We start from the raw sequence: 21,478 nt of genomic DNA, 5'->3' as shown, positions 1-21,478 counted from the left end.
ACAGGTACAAATCCAAGAGCAGGCAGAGTGGCCCTTTCATCGAATCTGGCTCTCTTCACCCTGAATTCAGCAAGTGTTGTGTTCTTGTATTCCCCGTCTCCATGCAGCTTCAAGAAGTGTTCCTTTAGTTTTGCCGGTGCAAGACTAGAGTTGCTCAACTTGGCGTTGCAAATCATGCAGATAGGACGCTCACTCCCATCACGTTCCGTGATACATGAGAATCCATGTTGTACATATTCGTCCGACCACTTTCTTCTTTTGCCCGACATAGTATGGATAAAATATTAAAGAAATCACACGACGTACGACAACAACAGTCACACGTTGACTACTGAGTACGCACTAAATTCCCCGCAGCGCTGATTGGCCAAGCAGTGTAGCATGATCATCTGCAGCCAGTGATGGCCAAGCGGGCCGTGTGTGTCATCACAAATTTACACAATAATTCAAGTGTGTCCGGACCTCCGTGGCGGGGGCTCTGCCGAACCCCTGAGATCGACTCACCGAACCCCTGGGGTTCGATCGAACCCAGGTTAAGAACCACTGCACTACACTATACACTATACACTACACCATACACTACACTATACACAGGTTGAAATTGTGTCTGCTGTGTATATGGATGGCTTCATGAACGAATCTTTGTTGATGGCCATCGTCTTAGAGAAATCAACTTCGTGTGAGCCAGCCCTAGTATTAAAATAATCATCAGCCACGGTAGAAGCGTTGGTCCTACCGTGTTACCAAATCTGCCTTCTGCTCACGAACACGGTCTGAGACACGTCGCTTAGTTTCCCCAATGTAACTGCAGACACAGCTTAGTTTGTAGACGCCGGGATATTGCATGTCAGGAATCTTGTCTTTCACAGATGGGATCAGATCGCGAATTTTATGTACTGTGTTAAATCGTACCTGGATCTTGTGTTTGTTCATGATTTTGGAAATCCTTTTGGTTACCCCTGCTATGTATGGCAGGGTGATGGTTTTTATTGGATCCTCAGATGGCTCCTTCCTCACGTACTCTTTGGTTCTATTCGGTAAAGTCACGTAGGTTAAAAAAATAAAACAACAAAAATCACGACGTTTCGGCCACAACACAAGCGGCCTTCATCAGGTGAAGGGACCGGGCTGTCTCGAGGACAGAGCTGGAGTGAAACACAGCCACGCTCAGACCGCGACCTTTAAGCTGTGTGCGAGGAAACAAGGTGCCTTGACAAAGGAATTAGCGTAAAAAAATAGCATTTGATTGGCCGACTTAGCATGATGAATGGTGTACATGCGGGTGCACATGCCGGTTGGCGCGGGGGGGGGGGGGGAGTTTACATATTGATGGTGTGAAAAGAGAATTTTTAAGAACTGCGAAAGTTTGGGGTACCACTACTTTGCGGATTGTGTAGTCAGACAATCCATTCGCCTTGAGGGCTTGGTGTACGTGTTTTGAGTTCACTGGTCAGGCGTTCGTGGCCGGAGATGCACTGAGCTCTGTGGTGTAGCGTTTTGACGAGGAAATTCTTCCGGGATGGATGGTGCTGGGATTCGGGTTTTAGGTAGCCGTCAGTCTGGGTTACTCTCCTGTAGACAGAATGGTTCATTGAGCCATCTGGTCTCTCTTTGATTGAGACATACAAGAAAGGTAGCATGCCATCCGTTTCTACCTCCGTGGTGAATTTGATGGCTGGGTTTATGGAATTGATGTGGTTGAGGAATTTTATTTTGAGCCGGTCGGCCATGTGGCCAGATGACAAACGTGTCATCCACATAGCTCTTCCACAAGGACGGACGTAGAGTGGATGCCTGGATGGCGTCCGTCTCAAAAATTTTCCATGAAAACATTGGCCACAACCGGTAATAAGGGAGAACCCATAGGGGTGCCTTCAACTTGTTTGTCGAATGTTCCATTCCGGGTGAGTATTGGTGAGGCAGTGTCTCGCCAGGGCCGGTACATCGGCATTCAATCCTCGTTGGACCAAATCCTCAATGATTGCAATGGGTATCGGGCACAGGAACTTTGGTGAACAAAGAAACTACATCGAAACTGACGAGTAAGTCACCTGGGAACAGTGAGATGTCTTTCATTGACGATACCAGGTGAGCTGAGTTAAGTACAGAAGAGGTGGTCTTACCAGTGAATGGCTGAAGGTCTCAGATATCGGGCCAGTTCGTAGGTGGGTGAGCCAATGGTGGAGACGATGGGACGGAGTGGTGTACCTTCTTTATGGATTTTTGGTAAGCCATATAATCTGGGTGGTCTAGCAGCAGAAGGTTTTAAGGAAAACCGTTTTGGTCTGTTCAATTAATGAAGCTGAATCAGTGATGATGCTGTTCGTTTTTGTAACGAGGCTGTTGGTGGGATCTCTTTAAATTTTTTGTGTAGCTACCATCATTAAGTAGCTCCTGAATTGTTATTGTTCTATGTGATTTTGTCCATGATGACCGTGGCATTGCCATTATCGGCTGAGAGGATCACGATATCATCTCTCTTTTTCAATTGAGATTATACATGTATTTATTTACTGCCAAGATGGCGCCGATGATGGCAGCCTCGGCCGGTTGGTGCGCCCTGTTTTGTCCCGTTTTGTCTTGAGAGGGGCTTGCTGTTCAACACACTCGTGCTGGTGAGAGAGGCCTGCTGTTCATCACACCCGTGCTGGTGAGAGAGGCCTGCTGTTCAGTACACCCATGTTGAGGGGCCTGCTGTTCAGCACACCCTTGCTGGTGAGAGAGGCTTGCTGTTGAGAGGCCTGCTGTTCAGCACACCTGCGCTGGTGAGAGAGGCCTGCTGTTGAGGGGCCTGCTTTTCAGCACACCCGTGCTGGTGAGAGGGGCCTGCTGTTCAACACACCCGTGTTGAGGGGCCTGCTGTTCAGCACACCCGTGCTGGTGAGAGGGGCCTGCTGTTCATCACATCCGTGTTGGTGAGAGGGGCCTGCTGTTCAGCACAACCGTGCTGGTGAGAGAGGCCTGCTGTTCAGCACACCCGTGTTGAGGGGCCTGCTTTTCAGCACACCCGTGTTGGTGAGAGAGGCCTGCTGTTCAGCACACCCGTGCTGGTGAGAGAGGCCTACTGTTGAGGGGCCTACTGTTCAGCACACCCGTGTTGGTGAGAGAGGCCTGCTGTTCAGCACACCCGTGCTGGTGAGAGAGGCCTGCTGTTCAGCACACCCGTGTTGAGGGGCCTGCTGTTCAGCACACCCGTGCTGGTGAGAGGGGCCTGCTGTTGAGGGGCCTACTGTTCAGCACACCCGTGTTGGTGAGAGAGGCCTGCTGTTCAGCACACCCGTGCTGGTGAGAGTGGCCTGCTGTTCAGCACACCCGTGTTGAGGGGCCTACTGTTCAGCACACCCGTGCTGGTGAGAGGGGCCTGCTGTTCAACACACCCGTGCTGGTGAGAGGGGCCTACTGTTCAGCACACCCGTGCTGGTGAGAGGGGCCTGCTGGTCAACACACCCGTGCTGGTGAGAGGGGCCTGCTGTTCAACACACCCGTGCTGGTGAGAGGGGCCTGCTGTTCAACACACCCGTGCTGGTGAGAGGGGCCTGCTGTTCAACACACCCGTGCTGGTGAGAGAGGCCTACTATTCATCACACCCATGCTGGTGAGAGAGGCCTACTGTTCATCACACCCGTGTTGGTGAGAGGGGCCTGCTGTTCACCACTCCCATGCTGGTGAGAGGGGCCTACTGTTCAACGCACCAGTGCTGGTGAGAGAGTCTTGCTGTTCAGTACACCCGTCCTGGTGCGAAGATGGCGCTGATGATGGTAGCCTCAGCCGGTCGGTGCGCCCTGTTTTGTCTTGTTTTGTCTGTCAATTCAGTGTTTTGCCAAGATTTTCGGAGTTCTCTAACAAGAGACGAACTTTTAAATATCAGGGAAACAACTCCTGTGGATTTAATTCCTACTTTTCTGCTTCCAGCGGCAGAATTAGTAGGCATTCTAGTCAATGCCGCGCTAGGCTTTGCTCAAGCAACGAAATGCCGCCCAAGGGGTAAACGGTCGGGGGCTCTAGTACGGCTACGCAGACGCGGAATCCGAACAGTGCTGCCGAGCTTTTTCCTCTCCAATGTACGTTCACTGTACAACAAAATGGATGAACTTCAGCTACTGATGGTAAAAAACAAAGACTTTCTTTCAGCTTCTGCATTGTGCTTCACGGAAACATGGCTGTGTGATTTGATTCCGGACACTTCGCTACAACTAGCAGGATTCCATCTTGTAAGATCGGATCGTGACATAGCACTCTCCGGCAAGACGAAAGGCGGTGGTATTTGTTTTTACATTAACAGTGGCTGGTGTGTAGATGTCACAGTGATTCTGCAACATTGTTCTCCACTCCTTGAATCAATTTTTATAACCTGTAAACCGTTTTACTCGCCTCGCGAGTTCGCGTCGCTCATTTTGGTCGGAGTTTATTTGCCGCCTTGTCCTCAGGTTAAAGAGGCCCAACGCATGCTCGCCGATCAGATTCTGAGTGTGGAGCGAGCAAATCCAGATTCGTTGGTTATCGTACTTGGCGACTTTAACAAAGGTAATCTCAGCCACGAACTCCCCAAATACATACAATTCATTAAATGCCCAACCAGAGAAGGGAACACTCTGGATCACTGCTACACTACAGTCAGTAGAGCCTACCACGCCGTCCCCCGAGCAGCACTAGGACACTGACCATGCCATGGTCCACCTGATTCCTGCATACAGGCAGAAACTAAAACTCTGTAAACCTGCTGTGAGGACATCTAAACAGTGGACCAGTGAGGCTGTGGAAGATTTGCGGGCGTGCTTAGATTGTACTGACTGGGATATGTTCACGACTGCTACCAATAGTCTGGATGAACTCACAGAGGCTGTGACGTCCTACATCAGCTTCTGTGAGGACTGCTGTATCCCAACACGTACCAGGGTGAACTTTAACAACAATAAGCCCTGGTTCTCAGCAAAGCTCAGAAGGTTGAGGTTGGAGAAGGAGGAAGCATTTAGGAGTGGAGATAGAGACAGATTCAAGGAGTCGAACAACAGGTTTAGCAAAGCGGTGAGAGAGGCTAAACGACTGTACTCAGAGAGACTAAAACACCAGTTCTCTACAAAAGACGCTGCTTCTGTCTGGAGAGGGCTCAGGCAGATCACCAACTACAAACCCAGAGCCCCCCACACCACTAACGACTCCCGCCTAGCCAACGACCTGAACGAGTTCTACTGTAGATTTGAAAGACAATTGGACTGTCCTGAACCACCCCTTCCGACCCAAGAGGCCCCATCCCCCACCAATACTACAGAGACGACTATCTCCCTTCAGGAGGGAGAAGTTAATAGACTTTTCAAGAGGCAGAATCCACGCAAAGCAGCCGGGCCAGACTCTGTCTCTCCAGCCACCCTCAGGCACTGCGCTGACCAGCTGTCTCCGGTGTTCACCAACATCTTTAACACCTCCCTGGAGACATGCCATGTACCAGCCTGTCTCAAGTCCTCCACCATCATCCCTGTGCCCAAAAAGCTAAGGCCAACAGGACTAAATGATTACAGACCGGTCGCCCTTACATCTGTGGTAATGAAGTCTTTTGAGCGCCTGGTCCTGGCACACCTCAAAGCCATCACAGACCCTCTCCTGGACCCCCTTCAGTTTGCCTACAGAGCCAACAGGTCTGTGGACGATACAGTTAACATGGCCCTCCACTTCACCCTACAGCATCTGGACGCCCCAGCATCCTACGCCAGGATCCTGTTTGTGGACTTCAGCTCTGCCTTCAACACCATCATCCCTGCCCTGCTTCAGGACAAGCTCTTCCAGCTGAACGTGCCATACACCACCTGTAAATGGATCACAGACTTCCTGTCTGACAGGAAGCAGTGCGTTAAGCTGGGAACACAAGTCTCTGACTCCAGGTCCATCAGCACCGGAACTCCTCAGGGCTGCGTCCTTTCCCCTCTGCTCTTCTCCCTGTATACCAACAGCTGCACCTCCAATCATTTGTCCGTCAAACTATTGAAGTTTGCGGATGACACCAGCCTCATTGGGCTGATCTCTGGTGGGGATGAGTCTGACTATAGGTGGGAAGCTGACAATCTGGTGACCTGGTGTAGCCAGAACAACTTAGAGCTAAATGCTCTAAAGACAGTTGAGATGGTTTTGGACTTCAGGAAGAATACAGCACCACTCACCCCCATCACCCTGTTAAACTCCCCAGTCAAAATTGTAGAGTCCTTCCGCTTCCTGGGCACTATTCTCTCCCGGGACCTTAAGTGGGAATTGAACATCAGCTCCCTCACCAAGAAAGCTCAACAGAGGATGTACTTTCTACGGCAGCTGAAGAAATTCAACCTGCCAAAGACAATGATGGTGCAATTCTATACAGCGATCATTGAATCCATCCTCACCTCCTCCATAACCGTCTGGTATGCTGCTGCCACTGCCAAGGACAAGAGCAGACTGCAGCGTATCATCCACACTGCTGAGAAGGTAATTGCCTGCAATCTACCAACCCTCGAGGACCTGCACACGACAAGGTCCATGAGGCGAGCGAGGAAGATTGTGGCCGATTTCTCCCACCCTGGACACTCTCTGTTTCAGCTACTCCCCTCCGGCAGAAGGCTTCGGTCCATCAGGACCAAAACCTCACGCCATAAAAACAGTTTCTTCCCATCTGCTGCTGGCCTGTTAAACGAGGCCAAGGGCTAACACTGATTTTAACATTTTATCTACATAATGACACCTTGCCGATATTAACTATGTTAACCTATTTGTATTTTTTATTTTTAAATTATATCTTAAAGCTATTTTATATTCGATATTTATTCAATTTTATATAATTCAGCCCCTTGGCGTTAGTTAGACTTTTAACCCTTATTATTATAGTAAGACTTGTTTAAAACTTATTTAAGATTTTAGATTCCTATATGTTGAATGTATGCACCATCCTGCCAAAGTAAATTCCGTGTCGGTGTGAACTTTCATGGCGAATAAAACCCTTTCTGATTCTGATTCATTCTCAATAGGAATCGATTCTAAACGCTCTCCTTTTCTAACACAATCGATTCTCATGGTAGGTATCCCAATGGGATTCGATTTTATGCGCTTTAAATCCCTAGCTAGATCGATTCCTATGTTATTAGAACAAATCGCCATAATCAATTCCCATGTTATCGAAAATTTATTCGATTCCATTTTACACTCACGACCAACGTCAATTCCAATGCAGTCCCAATGTGGATCGATGCCATCGGCTACATTTTTGACCACTATCGATTCGCATTTGTTATCCCCACAGGAATCGATCCGAGTTTTTAATTTAACCTTGAATCGATTTCCTCAGCACGTGACTTGGGTGAGGCGGGTGCGTGGCTGCGTGTGGGGTTAATGGCGATGTCGAAACTCTACAAACTTGGCCTACTCTTCCCCTTCATCCTGCCTCTCCTCCTCCTCCACCACCACCCCGTCACGTGCAGCAGCCACGGTGAGCAGAGCCCGAGGTGGTCGATAAATCGGGTGCCAGGTTGTGTGATTGTGTGGGGAGTGGTGGTGCAGTGGTTAGCACACTGTGTGAGTGTGGGGAGTGGTGGTGCAGTGGTTAGGTCACTGTGTGTGTGAGTGGGGAGTGGTGGTGCAGTGGTTAGCGCACTGTGTGTGTGTGTGAGGAGTGGTGGTGCAGTGGTTAGCGCACCGTGTGTGTGAGTGAGGAGTGGTGGTGCAGTGGTTAGCGCACTGTGTGTGAGTGTGTGGGGAGTGGTGGTGCAGTGGTTAGCGCACTGTGTGTGTGTGAGGAGTGGTGGTGCAGTGGTTAGCGCACTGTGTGTGAGTGTGTGGGGAGTGGTGGTGCAGTGGTTAGCGCACTGTGTGTGTGTGAGGAGTGGTGGTGCAGTGGTTAGCGCACTCTTGAGTGTTTTTTCCCCATCTGCCCAGCTCCGCTGTTCCCACTGAATGTTCGTTTGGAGTCTCGAGACCTCCTGGCGACGCTTTGCTGGGACCCCGTTGAAGTGGCTCCCAGTGGGGATGGAGGGGATAGACCCCCACTTGTTGATCCTTTAACCATCAACTCGACCACCACGACCACGACCAACTCAACGTTCCTGAATGTTACATACAGAGTTCAGAGCAAACTGTGAGATGCTCACTCACTCAGCCACTCACTCACCAACCCACTCATTCACCCACTCACTCACCAACCCACTCACCCACTCACTCACCAACCAACTTACCCACTCACCCACTCACTCACCAACCCACTCACCCACCCACTCACTCACCAATCCACTCACCAACCCACTCACTCACCAACCCACTCACTCACCCACTCAATCATCCACTCACCCATTCACCCACTCACTCACCAACCCATTCACCCACTCACCAACCCACTCACCCACTCACTCACCAACCCACTCATCCACCAACCCACTCACTCACACACACACACGTCTCTCTCACCCACTGGCTCCTCACCACCCTCACCACTCCTCCCTGTGTCTCTGTCTGCGCAGCTTCAGACGAGACCGCTGGCAGACCGTCTGCGCTGCCACAACGGAGACACGGTGCGACGTCTCCTCGGCGCTGGACGATCCCGGTGACCGCTTCCTCCTCCGTGTGAGATTCTCCTTCTCATCCTCGCCGTCGCGATCCTCACGCTGGGTCGCCGTTGTGGTCCTGCCCTTGATGGAAAGTGAGTGGCACGAGATTGTACATGCCTGTGTCTCTCTCTCTGTGTCTCTGTGTGTGTCTCTCTCTGTGTCTCTGTGTGTGTGTCTCTCTGTGTCTCTCTCTCTGTGTCTCTGTGTGTGTGTGTCTCTCTGTGTCTCTCTCTCTGTGTCTCTCTTTGTCCGTGTCTGTCTGGTGCTCACTAACAGCACTTGCCCCAACGGTCTTTTTCAGGCTACACGGAGGATCTTTGTCATCTTTGTCTGTGTGTGTCGCTGTGTATGTCTGTGACTCTTTCTGCCTGTGTGTGTGTCTTTGGCTCACAAGGGGAGATCACACAAACTCTACTCACTCACTCTGTAGGACAGGGGGAGATCACACAAACTCCACTCACTCACTCTGTAGCACAGGGGGAGATCACACAAACTCCACTCACTCACTCTGTAGGACAGGGGGAGATCACACAAACTCCACTCACTCTGTAGGACAGGGGGAGATCACACAAACTCCACTCACTCACTCTGTAGCACAGGGGGAGATCACACAAACTCCACTCACTCACTCTGTAGGACAGGGGGAGATCATACAAACTCCACTCACTCATTCACTCACTGTAGGACAGGGGGAGATCACACAAACTCCACTCACTCTGTAGTACAGGGGGAGATCACACAAACTCCACTCACTCTGTAGGACAGGGGGAGATCATACAAACTCCACTCACTCTGTAGGACAGGGGGAGATCACACAAACTCCACTCACTCTGTAGGACAGGAGGAGATCACACAAACTCACTCGCTCTGTAGGACAGGGGGAGATCACACAAACTCCACACACTCTGTAGGGCAGGGAGAGATCACACAAACTCCATTCGCTCACTCTGTAGAACAGGGGGAGATCACACAAACTCCACTCACACTGTAGAACAGGGGGAGATCACACAAACTCCACTCACTCTGTAGGACAGGGGGAGATCACACAAACTCCACTCACTCTGTAGGACAGGGGGAGATCACACAAACTCCACGCACTCTGTAGAACAGGGAGATCATACAAACTCCACTCACACTCACTCTGTAGAACAGGGGGAGATCACACAAACTCCACTCACTCACTCTGTAGGACAGGGGGAGATCACACAAACTCCACTCACTCACTCTGTAGGACAGGGGGAGTTCACACAAACTCCACTCACTCATTCACTCACTGTAGGACAGGGGGAGATCACACAAACTCCACTCACTCTGTAGTACAGGGGGAGATCACACAAACTCCACTCACTCTGTAGGACAGGGGAAGATCATACAAACTCCACTCACTCTGTAGGACAGGGGGAGATCACACAAACTCCACTCACTCTGTAGGACAGGAGGAGATCACACAAACTCACTCGCTCTGTAGGACAGGGGGAGATCACACAAACTCCACACACTCTGTAGGGCAGGGAGAGATCACACAAACTCCATTCGCTCACTCTGTAGAACAGGGGGAGATCACACAAACTCCACTCACACTGTAGAACAGGGGGAGATCACACAAACTCCACTCACTCTGTAGGACAGGGGGAGATCACACAAACTCCACTCACTCTGTAGGACAGGGGGAGATCACACAAACTCCACGCACTCTGTAGAACAGGGAGATCATACAAACTCCACTCACACTCACTCTGTAGAACAGGGGGAGATCACACAAACTCCACTCACTCACTCTGTAGGACAGGGGGAGATCACACAAACTCCACTCACTCACTCTGTAGGACAGGGGGAGTTCACACAAACTCCACTCACTCACTCTGTAGGACAGGGGGAGATCACACAAACTCCACTCACTCTGTAGGACAGGGGGAGATCACACAAACTCCACTCACTCTGTAGAACAGGGGGAGATCACACAAACTCCACACACTCACTCTGTAGGACAGGGGGAGATCACACAAACTCCACTCGCTCTGTAGGACAGGGGGAGATCACACAAACTCCACTCACTCACTCTGTAGCACAGGGGGAGATCACACAAACTCCACTCACTCACTCTGTAGGACAGGGGGAGATCATACAAACTCCACTCACTCATTCACTCACTGTAGGACAGGGGGAGATCACACAAACTCCACTCACTCTGTAGGACAGGGGGAGATCACACAAACTCCACTCACTCTGTAGGACAGGGGGAGATCATACAAACTCCACTCACTCTGTAGGACAGGGGGAGATCACACAAACTCCACTCACTCTGTAGGACAGGAGGAGATCACACAAACTCACTCGCTCTGTAGGACAGGGGGAGATCACACAAACTCCACACACTCTGTAGGGCAGGGAGAGATCACACAAACTCCATTCGCTCACTCTGTAGAACAGGGGGAGATCACACAAACTCCACTCACACTGTAGAACAGGGGGAGATCACACAAACTCCACTCACTCTGTAGGACAGGGGGAGATCACACAAACTCCACTCACTCTGTAGGACAGGGGGAGATCACACAAACTCTACGCACTCTGTAGAACAGGGAGATCATACAAACTCCACTCACACTCACTCTGTAGAACAGGGGGAGATCACACAAACTCCACTCACTCACTCTGTAGGACAGGGGGAGATCACACAAACTCCACTCACTCACTCTGTAGGACAGGGGGAGTTCACACAAACTCCACTCACTCACTCTGTAGGACAGGGGAGATCACACAAACTCCACTCACTCTGTAGGACAGGGGGAGATCACACAAACTCCACTCACTCTGTAGAACAGGGGGAGATCACACAAACTCCACACACTCACTCTGTAGGACAGGGGGAGATCACACAAACTCCACTCGCTCTGTAGGACAGGGGGAGATCACACAAACTCCACTCACACACTCTGTAGGACAGGGGGAGATCACACAAACTCCACTCACACACTCTGTAGAACAGGGGGAGATCGCACAAACTCCACTCACTCTGTAGGACAGGGGGAGATCACACAAACTCTACACACTCTGTAGGACAGGGGGAGATCACAAACTCCACTCACACTGTAGAACAGGGGGAGATCACACAAACTCCACACACTCTGTAGGACAGGGGGAGATCACACAAACTCCACTCACACACTGTAGAACAGGGAGAGATCACACAAACTCCACTCACTCACTCTGTAGGACAGGGGGAGATCACATAAACTCCACTCACTCTGTAGGACAGGGGGAGATCACACAAACTCCACTCACTCTATAAAACAGGGGGAGATCACACAAAGTCCATTCACTCACTCTGTAGGACAGGGGGTGATCATACAAACTCCACTCACTCACTCTGTAGGACAGGGGGAGATCACACAAACTCCACTCACACACTCTGTAGAACAGGGGGAGATCACACAAACTCCACTTACTCTGTAGAACAGGGGGTGATCATACAAACTCCACTCACTCTGTAGAACAAGGGGAGATCACACAAACTCCACTCACTCTGTAGGACAGGGGGAGATCACACAAACTCCACTCACTCACTTTGTAGGACAGGGGGAGATCATACAAACTCCACTCACTCATTCACTCACTGTAGGACAGGGGGAGATCACACAAACTCCACTCACTCTGTAGGACAGGGGGAGATCACACAAACTCCACTCACTCTGTAGGACAGGGGGAGATCACACAAACTCCAGTCACTCTGTAGGACAGGGGGAGATCACACAAACTCCACTCACTCACTCTGTAGGACAGGGAGAGATCACACAAACTCCACTCACTCACTCTGTAGGACAGGGGGAGATCACACAAACTCCACTCACTCTGTAGGACAGGGGGAGATCACACAAACTCCACTCACTCTGTAGGACAGGGGGAGATCACACAAACTCCACTCACTCTGTAGGACAGGGGGAGATCACACAAACTCCACTCACTCTGTAGGACAGGGGGAGATCACACAAACTCCACTCACTCTGTAGGACAGGGGGAGATCACACAAACTCCACTCACTCTGTAGGACAGGGGGAGATCACACAAACTCCACTCACTCTGTAGGACAGGGGGAGATCACACAAACTCCACTCACTCACTCTGTAGGACAGGGGGAGTTCACACAAACTCCACTCACTCTGTAGGACAGGGGGAGATCACACAAACTCCACTCACTCTGTAGAACAGGGGGAGATCACACAAACTCCACACACTCACTCTGTAGCACAGGGGGAGATCACACAAACTCCACTCACTCTGTAGGACAGGGGGAGATCACACAAACTCCACTCACTCTGTAGGACAGGGGGAGATCACACAAACTCCACGCACTCTGTAGAACAGGGAGATCATACAAACTCCACTCACACTCACTCTGTAGAACAGGGGGAGATCACACAAACTCCACTCACTCACTCTGTAGGACAGGGGGAGATCACACAAACTCCACTCACTCACTCTGTAGGACAGGGGGAGTTCACACAAACTCCACTCACTCACTCTGTAGGACAGGGGGAGATCACACAAACTCCACTCACTCTGTAGGACAGGGGGAGATCACACAAACTCCACTCACTCTGTAGAACAGGGGGAGATCACACAAACTCCACACACTCACTCTGTAGGACAGGGGGAGATCACACAAACTCCACTCGCTCTGTAGGACAGGGGGAGATCACACAAACTCCACTCACTCACTCTGTAGCACAGGGGGAGATCACACAAACTCCACTCACTCACTCTGTAGGACAGGGGGAGATCATACAAACTCCACTCACTCATTCACTCACTGTAGGACAGGGGGAGATCACACAAACTCCACTCACTCTGTAGGACAGGGGGCGATCACACAAACTCCACTCACTCTGTAGGACAGGGGGAGATCATACAAACTCCACTCACTCTGTAGGACAGGGGGAGATCACACAAACTCCACTCACTCTGTAGGACAGGAGGAGATCACACAAACTCACTCGCTCTGTAGGACAGGGGGAGATCACACAAACTCCACACACTCTGTAGGGCAGGGAGAGATCACACAAACTCCATTCGCTCACTCTGTAGAACAGGGGGAGATCACACAAACTCCACTCACACTGTAGAACAGGGGGAGATCACACAAACTCCACTCACTCTGTAGGACAGGGGGAGATCACACAAACTCCACTCACTCTGTAGGACAGGGGGAGATCACACACACTCTACGCACTCTGTAGAACAGGGAGATCATACAAACTCCACTCACACTCACTCTGTAGAACAGGGGGAGATCACACAAACTCCACTCACTCACTCTGTAGGACAGGGGGAGATCACACAAACTCCACTCACTCACTCTGTAGGACAGGGGGAGTTCACACAAACTCCACTCACTCACTCTGTAGGACAGGGGGAGATCACACAAACTCCACTCACTCTGTAGGACAGGGGGAGATCACACAAACTCCACTCACTCTGTAGAACAGGGGGAGATCACACAAACTCCACACACTCACTCTGTAGGACAGGGGGAGATCACACAAACTCCACTCGCTCTGTAGGACAGGGGGAGATCACACAAACTCCACTCACACACTCTGTAGGACAGGGGGAGATCACACAAACTCCACTCACACACTCTGTAGAACAGGGGGAGATCGCACAAACTCCACTCACTCTGTAGGACAGGGGGAGATCACACAAACTCCACACACTCTGTAGGACAGGGGGAGATCACAAACTCCACTCACACTGTAGAACAGGGGGAGATCACACAAACTCCACACACTCTGTAGGACAGGGGGAGATCACACAAACTCCACTCAAACACTGTAGAACAGGGAGAGATCACACAAACTCCACTCACTCACTCTGTAGGACAGGGGGAGATCACATAAACTCCACTCACTCTGTAGGACAGGGGGAGATCACACAAACTCCACTCACTCTATAAAACAGGGGGAGATCACACAAAGTCCATTCACTCACTCTGTAGGACAGGGGTGATCATACAAACTCCACTCACTCACTCTGTAGGACAGGGGGAGATCACACAAACTCCACTCACACACTCTGTAGAACAGGGGGAGATCACACAAACTCCACTTACTCTGTAGAACAGGGGGTGATCATACAAACTCCACTCACTCTGTAGAACAAGGGGAGATCACACAAACTCCACTCACTCTGTAGGACAGGGGGAGATCACACAAACTCCACTCACTCACTTTGTAGGACAGGGGGAGATCATACAAACTCCACTCACTCATTCACTCACTGTAGGACAGGGGGAGATCACACAAACTCCACTCACTCTGTAGGACAGGGGGAGATCACACAAACTCCACTCACTCTGTAGGACAGGGGGAGATCACACAAACTCCAGTCACTCTGTAGGACAGGGGGAGATCACACAAACTCCACTCACTCACTCTGTAGGACAGGGAGAGATCACACAAACTCCACTCACTCACTCTGTAGGACAGGGGGAGATCACACAAACTCCACTCACTCTGTAGGACAGGGGGAGATCACACAAACTCCACTCACTCTGTAGGACAGGGGGAGATCACACAAACTCCACTCACTCTGTAGGACAGGGGGAGATCACACAAACTCCACTCACTCTGTAGGACAGGGGGAGATCACACAAACTCCACTCACTCTGTAGGACAGGGGGAGATCACACAAACTCCACTCACTCTGTAGGACAGGGGGAGATCACACAAACTCCACTCACTCACTCTGTAGGACAGGGGGAGTTCACACAAACTCCACTCACTCTGTAGGACAGGGGGAGATCACACAAACTCCACTCACTCTGTAGAACAGGGGGAGATCACACAAACTCCACACACTCACTCTGTAGGACAGGGGGAGATCACATAAACTCCACTCGCTCTGTAGGACAGGGGGAGATCACACAAACTCCACTCACACACTCTGTAGAACAGGGGGAGATCGCACAAACTCCACTCACTCTGTAGGACAGGGGGAGATCACACAAACTCCACACACTCTGTAGGACAGGGGGAGATCACAAACTCCACTCACACTGTAGAACAGGGGGAGATCACACAAACTCCACACACTCTGTAGGACAGGGGGAGATCACACAAACTCCACTCACACACTGTAGAACAGGGAGAGATCACACAAACTCCACTCACTCACTCTGTAGGACAGGGGGAAATCACATAAACTCCACTCACTCTGTAGGACAGGGGGAGATCACACAAACTCCACTCACTCTATAAAACAGGGGGAGATCACACAAAGTCCATTCACTCACTCTGTAGGACAGGGGGTGATCATACAAACTCCACTCACTCACTCTGTAGGACAGGGGGAGATCACACAAACTCCACTCACACACTCTGTAGAACATGGGGAGATCACACAAACTCCACTTACTCTGTAGAACAGGGGGTGATCATACAAACTCCACTCACTCTGTAGAACAAGGGGAGATCACACAAACTCCACTCACTCTGTAGGACAGGGGGAGATCACACAAAGTCCACTCACTCACTCTGTAAGAAAGGGAGAGATCACACAAACTCCACTCACACACTCTGCAGAATAGGGGGAGATCACACAAACTCCACTCACTCACTCTGTAGGACAGGGGGAGATCACACAAACTCCACTCACTCACTCTGTAGAACAGGGGGAGATCACACAAACTCCACTCACTCTGTAGGACAGGGGGAGATCACACAAAGTCCACTCACTCACTCTGTAAGAAAGGGAGAGATCACACAAACTCCACTCACACACTCTGTAGAACAGGGGGAGATCATACAAACTCCACTCACTCTGTAGGACAGGGGGAGATCACACAAACTCCACTCACTCTGTAGGACAGGAGGAGATCACACAAACTCACTCGCTCTGTAGGACAGGGGGAGATCACACAAACTCCACACACTCTGTAGGGCAGGGAGAGATCACACAAACTCCATTCGCTCACTCTGTAGAACAGGGGGAGATCACACAAACTCCGCTCACACTGTAGAACAGGGGGAGATCACACAAACTCCACTCACTCTGTAGGACAGGGGGAGATCACACAAACTCCACTCACTCTGTAGGACAGGGGGAGATCACACAAACTCCACTCACTCTGTAGAACAGGGAGATCATACAAACTCCACTCACACTCACTCTGTAGAACAGGGGGAGATCACACAAACTCCACTCACTCACTCTGTAGGACAGGGGGAGATCACACAAACTCCACTCGCTCTGTAGGACAGGGGGAGATCACACAAACTCCACTCACTCACTCTGTAGGACAGGGAGAGATCACACAAACTCCACTCACTCACTCTGTAGGACAGGGGGAGATCACACAAACTCCACTCACTCTGTAGGACAGGGGGAGATCACACAAACTCCACTCACTCTGTAGGACAGGGGGAGATCACACAAACTCCACTCACTCTGTAGGACAGGGGGAGATCACACAAACTCCACTCACTCTGTAGGACAGGGGGAGATCACACAAACTCCACTCACTCTGTAGGACAGGGGGAGATCACACAAACTCCACTCACTCTGTAGGACAGGGGGAGATCACACAAACTCCACTCACTCTGTAGGACAGGGGGAGATCACACAAACTCCACTCACTCACTCTGTAGGACAGGGGGAGTTCACACAAACTCCACTCACTCTGTAGGACAGGGGGAGATCACACAAACTCCACTCACTCTGTAGAACAGGGGGAGATCACACAAACTCCACACACTCACTCTGTAGCACAGGGGGAGATCACACAAACTCCACTCACTCTGTAGGACAGGGGGAGATCACACAAACTCCACTCACTCTGTAGGACAGGGGGAGATCACACAAACTCCACGCACTCTGTAGAACAGGGAGATCATACAAACTCCACTCACACTCACTCTGTAGAACAGGGGGAGATCACACAAACTCCACTCACTCACTCTGTAGGACAGGGGGAGATCACACAAACTCCACTCACTCACTCTGTAGGACAGGGGGAGTTCACACAAACTCCACTCACTCACTCTGTAGGACAGGGGGAGATCACACAAACTCCACTCACTCTGTAGGACAGGGGGAGATCACACAAACTCCACTCACTCTGTAGAACAGGGGGAGATCACACAAACTCCACACACTCACTCTGTAGGACAGGGGGAGATCACACAAACTCCACTCGCTCTGTAGGACAGGGGGAGATCACACAAACTCCACTCACTCACTCTGTAGCACAGGGGGAGATCACACAAACTCCACTCACTCACTCTGTAGGACAGGGGGAGATCATACAAACTCCACTCACTCATTCACTCACTGTAGGACAGGGGGAGATCACACAAACTCCACTCACTCTGTAGGACAGGGGGCGATCACACAAACTCCACTCACTCTGTAGGACAGGGGGAGATCATACAAACTCCACTCACTCTGTAGGACAGGGGGAGATCACACAAACTCCACTCACTCTGTAGGACAGGAGGAGATCACACAAACTCACTCGCTCTGTAGGACAGGGGGAGATCACACAAACTCCACACACTCTGTAGGGCAGGGAGAGATCACACAAACTCCATTCGCTCACTCTGTAGAACAGGGGGAGATCACACAAACTCCACTCACACTGTAGAACAGGGGGAGATCACACAAACTCCACTCACTCTGTAGGACAGGGGGAGATCACACAAACTCCACTCACTCTGTAGGACAGGGGGAGATCACACACACTCTACGCACTCTGTAGAACAGGGAGATCATACAAACTCCACTCACACTCACTCTGTAGAACAGGGGGAGATCACACAAACTCCACTCACTCACTCTGTAGGACAGGGGGAGATCACACAAACTCCACTCACTCACTCTGTAGGACAGGGGGAGTTCACACAAACTCCACTCACTCACTCTGTAGGACAGGGGGAGATCACACAAACTCCACTCACTCTGTAGGACAGGGGGAGATCACACAAACTCCACTCACTCTGTAGAACAGGGGGAGATCACACAAACTCCACACACTCACTCTGTAGGACAGGGGGAGATCACACAAACTCCACTCGCTCTGTAGGACAGGGGGAGATCACACAAACTCCACTCACACACTCTGTAGGACAGGGGGAGATCACACAAACTCCACTCACACACTCTGTAGAACAGGGGGAGATCGCACAAACTCCACTCACTCTGTAGGACAGGGGGAGATCACACAAACTCCACACACTCTGTAGGACAGGGGGAGATCACAAACTCCACTCACACTGTAGAACAGGGGGAGATCACACAAACTCCACACACTCTGTAGGACAGGGGGAGATCACACAAACTCCACTCAAACACTGTAGAACAGGGAGAGATCACACAAACTCCACTCACTCACTCTGTAGGACAGGGGGAGATCACATAAACTCCACTCACTCTGTAGGACAGGGGGAGATCACACAAACTCCACTCACTCTATAAAACAGGGGGAGATCACACAAAGTCCATTCACTCACTCTGTAGGACAGGGGTGATCATACAAACTCCACTCACTCACTCTGTAGGACAGGGGGAGATCACACAAACTCCACTCACACACTCTGTAGAACAGGGGGAGATCACACAAACTCCACTTACTCTGTAGAACAGGGGGTGATCATACAAACTCCACTCACTCTGTAGAACAAGGGGAGATCACACAAACTCCACTCACTCTGTAGGACAGGGGGAGATCACACAAACTCCACTCACTCACTTTGTAGGACAGGGGGAGATCATACAAACTCCACTCACTCATTCACTCACTGTAGGACAGGGGGAGATCACACAAACTCCACTCACTCTGTAGGACAGGGGGAGATCACACAAACTCCACTCACTCTGTAGGACAGGGGGAGATCACACAAACTCCAGTCACTCTGTAGGACAGGGGGAGATCACACAAACTCCACTCACTCACTCTGTAGGACAGGGAGAGATCACACAAACTCCACTCACTCACTCTGTAGGACAGGGGGAGATCACACAAACTCCACTCACTCTGTAGGACAGGGGGAGATCACACAAACTCCACTCACTCTGTAGGACAGGGGGAGATCACACAAACTCCACTCACTCTGTAGGACAGGGGGAGATCACACAAACTCCACTCACTCTGTAGGACAGGGGGAGATCACACAAACTCCACTCACTCTGTAGGACAGGGGGAGATCACACAAACTCCACTCACTCTGTAGGACAGGGGGAGATCACACAAACTCCACTCACTCACTCTGTAGGACAGGGGGAGTTCACACAAACTCCACTCACTCTGTAGGACAGGGGGAGATCACACAAACTCCACTCACTCTGTAGAACAGGGGGAGATCACACAAACTCCACACACTCACTCTGTAGGACAGGGGGAGATCACGTAAACTCCACTCGCTCTGTAGGACAGGGGGAGATCACACAAACTCCACTCACACACTCTGTAGAACAGGGGGAGATCGCACAAACTCCACTCACTCTGTAGGACAGGGGGAGATCACACAAACTCCACACACTCTGTAGGACAGGGGGAGATCACAAACTCCACTCACACTGTAGAACAGGGGGAGATCACACAAACTCCACACACTCTGTAGGACAGGGGGAGATCACACAAACTCCACTCACACACTGTAGAACAGGGAGAGATCACACAAACTCCACTCACTCACTCTGTAGGACAGGGGGAAATCACATAAACTCCACTCACTCTGTAGGACAGGGGGAGATCACACAAACTCCACTCACTCTATAAAACAGGGGGAGATCACACAAAGTCCATTCACTCACTCTGTAGGACAGGGGGTGATCATACAAACTCCACTCACTCACTCTGTAGGACAGGGGGAGATCACACAAACTCCACTCACACACTCTGTAGAACATGGGGAGATCACACAAACTCCACTTACTCTGTAGAACAGGGGGTGATCATACAAACTCCACTCACTCTGTAGAACAAGGGGAGATCACACAAACTCCACTCACTCTGTAGGACAGGGGGAGATCACACAAAGTCCACTCACTCACTCTGTAAGAAAGGGAGAGATCACACAAACTCCACTCACACACTCTGCAGAATAGGGGGAGATCACACAAACTCCACTCACTCACTCTGTAGGACAGGGGGAGATCACACAAACTCCACTCACTCACTCTGTAGAACAGGGGGAGATCACACAAACTCCACTCACTCTGTAGGACAGGGGGAGATCACACAAAGTCCACTCACTCACTCTGTAAGAAAGGGAGAGATCACACAAACTCCACTCACACACTCTGTAGAACAGGGGGAGATCATACAAACTCCACTCACTCTGTAGGACAGGGGGAGATCACACAAACTCCACTCACTCTGTAGGACAGGAGGAGATCACACAAACTCACTCGCTCTGTAGGACAGGGGGAGATCACACAAACTCCACACACTCTGTAGGGCAGGGAGAGATCACACAAACTCCATTCGCTCACTCTGTAGAACAGGGGGAGATCACACAAACTCCGCTCACACTGTAGAACAGGGGGAGATCACACAAACTCCACTCACTCTGTAGGACAGGGGGAGATCACACAAACTCCACTCACTCTGTAGGACAGGGGGAGATCACACAAACTCCACTCACTCTGTAGAACAGGGAGATCATACAAACTCCACTCACACTCACTCTGTAGAACAGGGGGAGATCACACAAACTCCACTCACTCACTCTGTAGGACAGGGGGAGATCACACAAACTCCACTCGCTCTGTAGGACAGGGGGAGATCACACAAACTCCACTCACTCACTCTGTAGGACAGGGAGAGATCACACAAACTCCACTCACACACTCTGTAGAACAGGGGGAGATCATACAAACTCCACTCACTCTGTAGGACAGGAGGAGATCACACAAACTCACTCGCT

At 50.9% G+C, this 21,478-nt stretch overlaps 1 protein-coding gene across 2 annotated transcripts in view; it reads left to right on the top strand.

Annotated features, from left to right (window-relative positions):
- The first annotated feature begins 7,272 nt into the window (after positions 1 to 7,272).
- LOC142915554 (uncharacterized) overlaps positions 7,273 to 21,478 on the top strand; it is a 28,319-nt gene continuing 14,113 nt past the window's right edge. The window contains exons 1-3 of one of the 2 annotated variants that reach the window (XM_076061329.1): positions 7,273 to 7,444; positions 7,891 to 8,089; positions 8,469 to 8,647. The gene's annotated coding sequence lies outside the window, so the exon portion shown is untranslated. The remainder of the gene's footprint in view (positions 7,445 to 7,890; positions 8,090 to 8,468; positions 8,648 to 21,478) is intronic. The other variant, XM_076061330.1, reaches the window with a different exon arrangement.

Source organism: Petromyzon marinus, unplaced genomic scaffold (genome assembly GCF_048934315.1).
Source record: "Petromyzon marinus isolate PM22_M1 ecotype Great Lakes invasive population unplaced genomic scaffold, UKy_Petmar_22M1.pri1.0 PM_G_Scaffold_32, whole genome shotgun sequence".
NCBI lineage: Eukaryota > Metazoa > Chordata > Hyperoartia > Petromyzontiformes > Petromyzontidae > Petromyzon > Petromyzon marinus.
The sequence above is the reverse complement of the archived record's forward strand: the minus strand, read 5'-3'. Positions and strand labels throughout refer to the sequence as shown.